The sequence below is a fragment of the Pistacia vera genome, unplaced genomic scaffold, assembly GCF_008641045.1.
Source record: "Pistacia vera cultivar Batoury unplaced genomic scaffold, PisVer_v2 Contig526, whole genome shotgun sequence".
Lineage (NCBI taxonomy): Eukaryota > Viridiplantae > Streptophyta > Magnoliopsida > Sapindales > Anacardiaceae > Pistacia > Pistacia vera.
In genome coordinates this window covers 153,518-166,086 of record NW_022196364.1, presented here as the reverse complement: position 1 = coordinate 166,086, position 12,569 = coordinate 153,518, and the positions used below count along the sequence as shown (strand labels likewise).

Sequence of the window (12,569 nt, the reverse complement as noted above, 5' to 3'; positions counted from 1 at the left end):
TGTAATCAATCAAAAAGGAGGAGATTGTCGAGCCCTCATGTGTTTTGATGTGCCAAAACTAACCAAATAGTTGATTGTTATTTAACAAACATGTAAAGGTATGAAAAGAAGTCATAACCAAAACAAAAATGCAGTTTTCCTAGTTGGTACGACCATGCAGGACAAGGGAATGACCATTCCTAGTTTCATGGAATTGCTTAGATGAACGTTCCTCATAACACGACCACGTTCCATGTGATCATTCTTATATTTGCCCAAAATTGTGTCAAACTGCTCACAATGGAACGACCAGGCCACATGCTCATTCAAACCAAGTCAAAAGTCAAAGTACTCAAATTCAAATGTGCTCGCACCTTTGGAAAATCTTGAAGAACAAGCCTTGAAGATCAAGTTGAAAATCAAGTGTCTTAAGTGGAATGATCAGGTTGCACGACCGTTCCCACTCAGAGATTGTTCTTGGCAGAATGTCAACGTTCTAAGAAGCCATGCATGCTTCTTGAATTTTATTGATTTTTTAAGGAGCCAATGGAACGACCGTTCCTCATGGTGGGATGGCTATTTACGATGGTGGGATGGTCGTTTATGTTTGTGGAATGACCGTTTGTGATGGTGGAATGACCGTTCGTGATGGTGGAACAATGATTCAATAAACCCTAAAGCTATGCAAAAGTAACCGTTATGAGAACCATCGTTCGCAATGGTAGAATTTTCATTCCTCTAAGTACTGTAGGCTTTTCAAAGTTGCATTAAATGAAGCAACGACTCTTTAATTCAAAGGGAAGAGACAAGCAATAAATAGAGCATTTTTATCGCAAAGAGACAGAGAGAGAATATCAAAGAAAGAAAGTCCTATCAAAATAGTCTCACATAATCGCTTGGGCTAAAAGTCCAAATCATTTTTCACGATCTTGTACTCTATTGTAAAGCTTTGAGAGTATTGTTCTTATTGTGTGTTTAAGCCTAGCTCAAGAGGCAATCATTCACAAGCTTTTATTCAAACATCTTGTGGGTGAAATCCTATAAATCTAGAGGCAAAATCCTATCAAACAAGTGTAAAGGGCACAATTCCATTCTAGTGGAACCTTCAAGAAGGTTGGCTTGAAGAACTGGATGCAAGAGGCTTGTGGATATAACTTGAACCACTATAAATCTCTAAGCATTTCTTCTCTCTCAACTCATTTATTGTTCCTTGTAAATTTACTTCAACATCATTATCATTTGTTCTTATTCATTGCTTGTATTTATTGCTCTCTTTCATTCATTGCTCAACAGTGTTTATCTTTATTAATCATTATATTCATTGTTTGTTGAGTTTATTATATCTTGCTGCCATATAGGTTTTACATCCTTGCTCAACAAATCTAATAGTACCACTGGCCAACACTTCTTAACAACCTCAATCACTTTTTAACAAACCCATCATGAAAAGAATGACACCTATAAAGTAACCTTTCATGCAAGTTTTCATCTAAGGCAACCACCTCAACAAGATTTCTACTAGTTATAGTTAAACCAGAAATTCTCTCACAGCATATCCTTAAAAAGTGCAAAGATTGCCTCGAATTTTTAAGTCTCTTACAGTATCTAACTATCTTGTTCCGCTTCTAAACTTCTTCAAAACTTCTGTAGCCCCTACAGTTTGGATCTTAGAAACCTGCAAGTTTCACTAAGATAAATGCTTTATTCTGCACATGAACCTAGTTAGTAATTTGTAACACCCACATTGAGTACATGATTTAAATTATGCTGTATAGCCCTTAGTTAAATTTTGTTAGAATTATTTAAGAGAATATGAAGAAATGACCTAAACTTGTATTAAGGGTAAAATAGTCTTTTCACTCAAAACTAGTTGATTTTGTGGGAGTGAAAAGAGATAGAAAATCATAGAGAATACAATAAAAGTGAAGGCATTTTGGTAATTGACTAAGGGACAAAGATGGAATTTCTTTCTAAGGGACAAAGATGGAATTTCTTTTTAAGGACAAGATGGAATTTCTAAGAAAGAGTAAGGGCAAAATGGGAAGTAGTTTATAAACTAAAATGTTAAGGGTTTGAAACCCTTATTTCGTTCATATCAACCCCACCTCCTCCTCCTTTTCCCTCAAATTTTCATTCACTTTTCCAAGAATTTGAGGGCTTTTGAGTAGATTTTATAGGGTTTTGATTCAAGGCATCAAAAGGTAAGGATTCATGCTCTTTATTCATGTTTTATTTGTGTAAAAGTTGAGTTCTTATGAAGTTTATGCTTGGGTTAAGAGAAGATTTGAATCCAACAAGAGTAAAGAGCTTAGGAAGACTACTCAAGCAAAAGGTAAGTAAATTCCACTCAAAATCCAACTCAAGCTAAAATTTAAGAATTCAAGTGAGTAGAGATTTATTTTAAATATGCATATGTTGTGATATTGAGAAATTGAGATAAATTGATGAACTATTGAGGAGTTTGATGATTATTATGAGTAGAATTTAGCCATGAGAAGTGGTTTGGTTGTATGATGATTCATTGAAGTTTGGTTGAAGTTAGAAAGAGTTGAGTAGAATTTTTGGGAGTGTATGTTTTTGGCAGGTTAGTAGTTGTTTGCTGGAGTTTTACTCCAATTTGGTGACTTAGAAAGAGATAGAATGGTAGCCAAAATCGGATTGAGTATGCATGCAATATGTGATGAAAGCCTAAGTGAAAACTGCCCGTCACGTCCGTGACCTTCTAATGATTTTTGGGTATCTTAGAGATTGACTGGGTTGAGACAAAAACATAAAGTTATGCCCTATCTCTAAGCTTTAAAATGACACAAAAATCGTAGCAATCCGATGTGTATAACTCAAGTTATGCCTTCTTGAATAAGACCTGTGCAGAATGACTATCTTGAGGCAACATTGCATTTGTGCATTCATAAGTGCATTTAAGTAAGAAATTTTAAACATGTGCCTCCATATGTATATAAGTGTATTTGTAGAAACTAGAAAGAATAAAGAATAAAGAATAAAAAATAAAGAAAGAAGAATAAACACTCTAAGAATAAAAAGAAAGGAAGAATAAGCATTAAAGAATTAAAGAGTGTTAAAGAAAAGTAAAGAATAGGTTGGTGTGATGGGGAACCGTGAGTGTTAAGAAGAAATTCCCACATACATGTCACCTTAATGAGTGGCATAAGAAAGAAAGAATTGTACGACCCGTAAGAGTGTATGTGATGAGGGTTGTACCAAGAAGAATTTCTACATGCACGCACCTTAATTGAGTGGCCTAAGAAGAACAAGAATTTGTATGGTCCGTAAGAGTGCATGTAGATGAGGACTGTTACTCACTCACATGGCCAAGGTTCTGAATCCATACATCAACCGAGTCCGATCAGCAAAGAATAAGAAAAGAAAAGAAAAGAAAGAAATAGAACAAGAAAATAGAGATAAGAAAGAAAAAGCATTTTTGTGCATTATTGCATATGCATTTTATCATGTACATTGCCATGAATTTCAACATGGTTAGGAAGAATAGAAAGAATAAAGAAAGAATAGAGAGAGTAGAAATAGAAAAGAACAGTGAGAGTAAGAAACAGAGAAAGAAAAGAAAGAAAAGAAGTAGAGTAAGGAAAGATTAAAGAGTGATGCACGCGGGATAGCAGAGTGAGGATTTACTTACTGAGCATTTTTGTGCTCACCCTGTTGCTTTCTATGTTTTTGCAGGAAATAGGTGAGGATGCGGTCGGATGGACATCGGCAAGCGGAGAGACATGGCTACACTATCCACCATTTTGATGTTTTTGTATATGTTATTTTTGTACTGTGTAAAGAATGTATATATTAAGTAAGACAAAAAAAAAAAAAAAAACTTGGGCCCAACTACTTTTTAGTCTATATATATGTGTTTTTATTAAGTATCTTTTGTAAGCATATTAGTAGAAAGAAGTCATTACATAATTCACATGCCTTGATTGTATCGATAATGTCATTAACACAATCTATATTTAGGATAGTTTTGTTGGATGGTATTTCCACCATTTTCAGTATTCCCCTAGGTACAAATTCAGACCTTATCCTAGTAGGATGAGTTGTGGGTTTGTATTCGGGTTTCGAGATTTCTTTTAGTAATCCTTCAAAAGAGTTTGAACGGTTTCGTATCCCTTCAAGTGGATCATCTTTAAACTCTGATTCCTTGAGTTTAGAGATTAGATTGTCTAATTCTGCTTTTCCAAGTCATGGAGATAATTTAAGAGTTCTGCTTTCACCCCGTTTCTTTTGTTTCTTCATCTCTTTCTCATAATATTTACTGATTCTACTGAAATTTGAGTACAAGATTTAAAGAAAGTCTTCTATGAGTTTATTTTCTTTTGCTTTTCAAGCAAAATCCTGTTGCTTTATGATTTTTAAAAATAATCTTTCAGTCTTTTCCTAATCACCTTGGTATCCCTGAGCTATGAACTTCGTGTATCCTGGTGGCAAACTAGGATATTTGTTTATGTAGGCTAGACGCAAATTGATCCAATACTTCTTGATCAACCATGTCTTGGCTAATTAGTCAGGATTAGTTCTTGATTCAGGCTCAGAATCTTGTTGAGACTTGCCATAAAAGTAAGGAATAATCGCTTTAGCTATATCCAACTACTTATTCTGAAATTCTTACTCGTAGAATTCGAGGGTTGTTTGTGACGAAACAAAACGATATACTTGGGCACTTCCTTGACTACAAGCTTTTAGTGAGTTATCAAATACTCATTTTATTCTGAGCCAATCCAGACAATCTTGCCGAATGTCCTGATTTTCGTCACAAAGAGCTAGTGGCGGATCCAGGAATTTCACTCTATGGGGGCAAAATATAAACGAAAAAAAAAATTAAAACCAATCATAACCATGTTAGAGTAGATGCCCTAGAGCCAATTAATTATTGTAGAATTGACTCTTTGTAATAATGTTTGATAAGTTGCATAATTTGAGTGTTTTTAGGGTTGTTTTGATGTTAGTTTAGTTAACTTCTTATTTGTTTCCTTTGTTTTTATGTTTTTTTTAGTTAAGTTTGAGATATGAATGGTTACTTATTGATTTGGATAACTTTTATGTTTTTTTTTAGGCTTTGATTGAGTAGATTGGAGTATTGAAATGAAATTGAGACTTAAAGTTTGAAGAAGTTAAGATTGCCCTTCAGTCTTGAAGGCCACAACCATGCCTTGGTAGTTCACCATGGCCATGGTGATGNTTTTTGTAACATGCAAGGCGATTATGTAAATCTCGATATTGAGGAGGCGCATTCCCTGTAATGTAAGATATCAAGAAATTGTATATTAAAATATTAAGTGTTGTATAACATTGATATCTTATGCATTGTTATTTTTATAGAAGCCAAAATATGCTAGTTGTTCAATTGCAAAAGAGAATTTTCAATGAAGTATTGATAGAAAAGTAGATTTTTAAGAATAGAGTGACATTGAAGCATATTATCGATCTGATGTGGTATAACAATGATGATCAGGTACAATATTTAATATGTAATTAATTTGATTATTACAACTTTATTTTTTATATCTATGATAGTATTTAACAAACTGATTTCTAGTTTTGCCTCAAGTCCATCATCCAAATGAAAACAAGTTTTATTTAAGCAAACTTTATCAGTACTTACATGATCTTGATCAAACCCTTTCAATTGCATAAATTATGTTTCCGTTGTTTGAAAATAGAACTAGGGTTTATTGAATTAGGGTTTATGATTGAAAGAGGAAATAAAAGTTTTAGATATGTACAACTCTTTTATGTCTTATTTAGTAATTTTAATAAGGGGTAAAATTTTTAACTAAAATTTTAATAATAATTGGGTCTAAAGAGATAAATTATAAGGGGGTTAACATCACTCTTTATTTTATTTATATTGAATATTTTGTTATCATTTTTATTTTTTATTTTTTTCATAGACACACTTTAAGATAAGGGCAGATCTAGCCCCTTAGATTTAAAAAAACAATTACTAATATATAGGCCCACAAAAAATTGCTATCAATATATATATAATCCTAAGGCATAGGCTATATGATTGCCATTTTGAGGGGCTAGAATTCCTTCATTTTGACACGTCTGCAGATTGCCCAACACATGGTTGTATTTGATTGGTGATGATGTGGATTGTTTACATTTGGCTGGATGTTATTGGAGATGATGTGACATAAATTGATGAGTTGTATTTTATGGTATATATGGCTTCATGTAATTGGTGTTTGATATTGTTTGCTATTAATGGCAGATATTAATAACCTTATTGATTGTTGTTTGTTTCACATTGACAATAAATATTGTAATTTACATTTACATAACCTTATACACATAACATTACTGATTGTTCTTTGTTTATAAATTTTTATGAATGTAAGGGATCTTATACATTGTATGTTATTCACAATGCATTTATGTGAATTTAAGGGGTTTGTGAATATGAATGGTTCGATAAGTTTTTATTTTGTTACATTGTGTGTGTTATGTGTTGCTCTTTAATATAAACGGTTACATATATTTATGAGAATGTGAAGAGTTGTATACTTTAATTGAATGTACATAGTATATATATTTAATTAGTTGTTTAATTTGGTACATTATTACCAGCAAGAAACTGAACAAGAAACAAAGGTATAGTTATTTGTTTTTATATGTTTATATATCATGTTCTTGCCAGTTTATTGTTTATTTTGTTTCACTTATGTACATGCCAGTTACTTTTTCCTGAAATTTCATGAAGGCATATACAATTTGTGGAAGGAACAAAGTTGTTGCTACTCATATATCTTGGTGAAGGTAAAGTTATTCGACATTGTAATTTTTATATGTTTATATGTGATGTTCTTGCCAGCTCCAGTTTATTTTTAATTTTTTTTTCATTTATAATGATTTATATTATAAGTTATGGCTCAACAGGCGAACCATGATGAGCCGTTAGTATGTTTGTGATTATATCATAGGAACTCCACATGGTGAATCAGGTCAAGCATTATGAGCAGTCAAAGTATAATGATTTATGTTATAATTTATGGTTTGACAACTGAACCATAATGGACCATTAGTATGTTTACAGTGGCATCACACATGCGAATTATGTTGGTTTATTATTGATATAACAACTACTTTTTCCTCAAATTTGATTTACGTATAAACGATTATTGTTAAAAATCCAGTTGACCGAATTATAATTGCATATATAAGAAGTTAATGTTTATATGCCAAACCATAGCGATGTTGTTGGACAAAATTTACAAGAGCGAACTATGATGACTAATATTATAGTAACGGTTCAGCAGTCAAACCATAATGTATCATTGGTATGTTTGCTTTTATGTCACAGGAACTCGACACACTGAAACATACAGTTTTTTATTATATGGTAAAAATTCAGCTGCCGAACGATGCTGCACCACTACTATACATTATTGATAATTGTCTTTTTCCCCTCTGTAGGCAATTCATTGCAATGTCTTATTGTTCACTAAAAGATCTTAATCAATCACGTGATGATTGGATAATCGTTTCCAGAGTAATAAGATGTTGGGAATGTATTAATTTTAAAATGAATAGCAATGTGTTTAGCGTTGATATGGTTTTGATGGATAAACAAGTACAAAATATAAATATTTATATTAGTTAAAAGTTTTATTATTTATGAATTACACATATTTGTTAACGCTTTTCATTTTCATTGGTTTTACAGAGCAATGTGATCCATGGAACTATACCAAAAAATAGGGTTCCTAAGTTTAGAAGCCAAATTCATGAAGGTTGTACATATCTCATAAGAAATGTAAGGGTTATAGGATGTGTTGCTTCTTACAGACCTGTAGAAGGCACATATCGTATACAATTTCTGATGACCACATCTTTGAAGGAGATCAAGGAACCAAGAGTAGCCATTCCAAAGATTTATTTTTAAATTTTCTGGTATTCATGATCTTGAAAATAGATCACATGATACTACTTTGTTGTCAAATATGTTTAGTTTTACTTATAGATACTTCAAATCTATGAAAAATGAAGTTATATATTATATTTAACATAAATAATTATATGTAGATGTGATAGGTATTCTGAATGGAATAGGAGAAACTCAAGAAATTGTATCAACNTTGTAACTAAAATTTTAATAATAATTGGGTCTAAAGAGATAAATTATAGGGGGTTAACATCACTCTTTATTTTATTTATATTGAATATTTTGTTATCATTTTTATTTTTTATTTTTTTCATAGACGCACATTAAGACAGAGGCGGATCTAGCCCCTTAGATTGAAAAAAACAATTACTAATATATAGGCCCACAAAAAATTGCTATCATTATATATATAATCCTGAGGAATAGGCTATATGATTGCCACTTTGAGGGGCTAGAATTCCTTCATTTTGACACATCTGCAGATTGCCCAACACATGGCTGTATTTGATTGGTAATGATGTGGATTGTTTACATTTGGCTGGATGTTATTGGAGATGATGTGACATAAATTGATGAGTTGTATTTTATGGTATATATGGCTTCATGTAATTGGTGTTTGATATTGTTTGTTATTAATGACGGATATTAATAACCTTATTTATTGTTGTTTGTTTCACATTGACAATAAATATTGTCATTTACATTTACATAACCTTATACACATAACATTATTGAATTTTCTTTGTTTATAAATTTTTATGAATGTAAGGGGTCTTATACATTGTATGTTATTCACAATGCATTTATGTGAATTTAAGGGGTTTGTGAATATGAATGGTTTGATAAGTTTTTATTTTGTTACATTGTGTGTGTTATGTGTTGCTCTTTAATATAAACGGTTACATATATTTATGAGAATGTGAAGAGTTGTATACTTTAATTGAATGTACATAGTATATATATGTAATTAGTTGTATAATTTGGTACATTATTACCAGCAAGAAACTGAACAAGAAACAAAGGTATAGTTATTCGTTTTTATATGTTTATATATCATGTTCTTGCCAGTTTATTGTTTATTTTTTTTCACTTATGCTCATGCCAATTACTTTTTCCTGAAATTTCATGAAGGCATATACAATTTGTGGAAGGAACAAAGTTGTTGCTGCTTATATATCTTGGTTAAGGTAAAGTTATTCAACATTGTAATTTTTATATGTTTATATGTGATGTTTTTTCATTTATAATGATTTATATTATAAGTTATGGTTCAACAGGCGAACCATGATGAATCGTTAGTATGTTTGTGATTATATCATAGGAACTCCACATGGCGAATCATGTAAAGCATCATGAGCGGTCGAAGTATAATGATTTATGTTATAATTTATGGTTTGACAGCCGAACCATAATGGAACATTAGTATGTTTATAGTGGCGTCACACAGGCGAATTGTGTTGGTTTATTATTGATATAACAACTACTTTTTCCTCAAATTTGATTTACGTATATATGATTATTGTTAAAAGTCTAGTTGACCGAATTATAATTGCATATATAACAAGTTAATGTTTATATGCCAAACCATAGCGATGTTGTTGGACAAAATTTACAAGAGCGAACTATAATGATTAATATTATAGTTACGGTTCAGCAGTCAAACCATAATGTATCATTGGTATGTTTACTTTTATGTCACAGGAACTCGACACACTGAAACATACAATTTTTTATTATATGGTAAAAATTCAGCCGCCGAACAATGCTGCACCATTACTATACATTATTAATAATTGTCTTTTTCCCCTCTGCAAGCAATTCATTGCAATGTCTTATTGTTCACTAAAAGATCTTAATCAATCACATGATGATTGGATAATCGTTTCCAGAGTAATAAGATGTTGGGAATGTATTAATTTTAAAATGAATAGCAATGTGTTTAGCATTGATATGGTTTTGATGGATGAACAAGTACAAAATATAAATATTTATATTAGTTAAAAGTTTTATTATTTATGAATTACACATATTTGTTAACGCTTTTCATTTCCATTGGATTTACAAAGCAATGTGACGCATGGAACTATACCAAAAAATAGGGTTCCTAAGTTTAGAAGCCAAATTCATGAAGGTTGTATATATCTCATCAGAAATGTAAGGGTTATAGGATGTGATGCTTCTTACAGACCTATAGAAGGCACATATCGTATACAATTTCTGATGACCACATCTTTGAAGGAGATCAAGGAACCAAAGTGGCCATTCCAAAGATTTATTTTTAAATTTTCTGGTATTCATGATCTTGAAAATAGATCACATGATACTACTTTGTTGTCAGATATGTTTAGTTTTACTTATAGATACTTCAAATCTATGAAAAATGAAGTTTTATATTATATTTAACATAAATAATGATATGTAGATGTGATTGGTATTCTGAATGGAATAGTCATTTTTAGTCTAGAGCAGCTTATTTTCATTCTCCTTAGTTTAGATTTAACGAATTTTGGGTTGAAAAATGAGAAGATTTGGGATTGAATCTGGTGGATTCTCCAACTAGGGGAGATCTCTTGTCTTTTCTCTCATCTCAATATGTTGAACCTTGAGTTTATTGTTTTTCTTGCTCGTTATGTTGATTTAGCTATGAACTAGCCCATTTTGGGCTAGGGTTTTGATGTAATTCGGATTTCCATGGATTGAGTAATTGATTTTTGTTATTTTCATATGCTATTGCATGGTTTGTGTGGTTGTTCTTATTTTATTGCTTTTATTTGATGAATATGATGAGATTGAGAAATGAGTCATGTTAAGCTTCTTGGGTAATCACCATTGTAGTATTGAATGCTAGAGATAGATTTAAGAATCATTGAAATCAATCTAGGATTCCATGTGCTTAATGAGCTTAGAACTATTATTATTCAAATTGTTGGGTGCGGAAGTTTAATAGGGAAAAGTAGGAAAACATAGTCTGAGAAGGTATGTTTTACAATTTAGAGAATTCGATTTACAATCAATGCATGTGAATATGGAAATAGCATAATCTGTAGGTTTAATCCATAGAGTCCGAAAGAAGTCAAGACCCTACCCGTTTGTTTAAATTGATATTATCTTGTTTTTAATCTTGCTTTCATAATTTAGCTTTGAATATTTAGCAAATTTTGTTTTAGTTTTAAGTTTAATTTTCTCCCATTAATCCAACAAATTCGATTGCTCCAACTTGAAAATAGTAGAAAACTTAGTGCTTAGCAACAAATCCTCGTGCGAACGATACTCCCTTATCACTTTATTACTTTGTGCGACTAGTGCACTTGCTATTTATGCATGTTGTAGTAACAACGCATCAAGTTTTTGGCGCTGTTGCCGGGGATTGAGTTTTGTGTTAACATTAAAATTTTCTTGTGTTAGCTAGATTGGAGCTTTATTTTTGCTTAATTTTTGTTATTCTTTTAGGTTAGTTGTGATCTCACTCTTTTTATTTTTCTGTGTTGTTTGTGTGAAGAGCAAGACGTCAGCCAGTGGTTCCTATTGATCCTGAGATTGAAAGAACCACTCAAAGACTTAATAGAGAAAGAAGAGAAAGAGAGGCTACAGTGGAACCAGAAGTCATAGTTGTAGAGATGGTAGAAAATAGAACACTAAGGGAGTTTTCAGTTCCCTCAGTTGATGGCAGTGAGTCGAGTATCACTAGACCAGCAGTAGAAGCCAACAACTTTGAGATAAAGCTGGCAATCATCTAGATGATCTAGCAGTCGGTACAATTCAGGGGAGATTTGAAGGAAGATCCAAATCTACACATTGCCAATTTTTTGGAGATTGGTGATACTTTCAAGTCAAACGGAGTGTCAGATGACGCCATTAGATTGAGACTATTCCCATTTTCATTGAAGGATAAAGCTAAGGGATGGTTAATGGCATTACCAACAGGAACGATTACAACATGGAATGATTTAGCATAGAAGTTCCTGACCAAATTCTTTCCTCCAGCAAAATCGGCAAAACTGAGAAATGATATCAAATCGTTTCTACAGGAAGAGTCGGAATCATTGTATAAGGCTTGGGAGAGATACAAAGAATTACTGAGAAGGTGTCCACATCATGGGTTGCCAGTTTGGATGCAAGTCCAAACATTTTATAATGGATTGATGGTGAATGTGCAAGCTATGGTGGATGCAGCATCGGCAGGAGCATGATGAGAATGCAAAATGTCATATTTACCCCCCTTAATGTATAGTATTTTATACTTATTTTTTGCCTAAAATGTACTGATTATTATTCTATTTTGATTTAGGAAGCAAATGGAGGCGTTAATTGCAAAACGGAACTAATTAAGTGAATTCGGACAGTTTCGACATTGTTTCGTAATCCGGGTATAACTCTCTCATCCGAGCTCCGATTGAGATGATTCAAAATTCTGTGGAACGCTAAGAAAGAGATATACAACGTTCATGTTTTGAGTTTGGAGAGATACTCGCTGCATCAAGGTGGTAATCTGGCCTGAAGTTGACACATCTGCACTGCCGACGTTCTAGAACATTCCGCCTTGTCATGCAATTTAAATAGGCAGATTATTACAAGAAGTTTTGAAGACCTATTGCACGCAAATTACAGCTGGAAAACACCACTTTCCTATTTTATTTTGGGACTTTATTATTTTATTTCCAATTAATTAGATTAGGAT

General features: G+C 32.2%; 1 non-coding gene across 1 annotated transcript; it reads right to left on the bottom strand.

Moving 5' to 3' along the window:
* Positions 1-11,886: 11,886 nt before the first annotated feature.
* On the bottom strand, positions 11,887-11,993 carry LOC116107086. Its single transcript, XR_004124399.1, has one exon. It is a non-coding gene; the product is annotated as a small nucleolar RNA R71 (small nucleolar RNA).
* Positions 11,994-12,569: the final 576 nt, after the last annotated feature.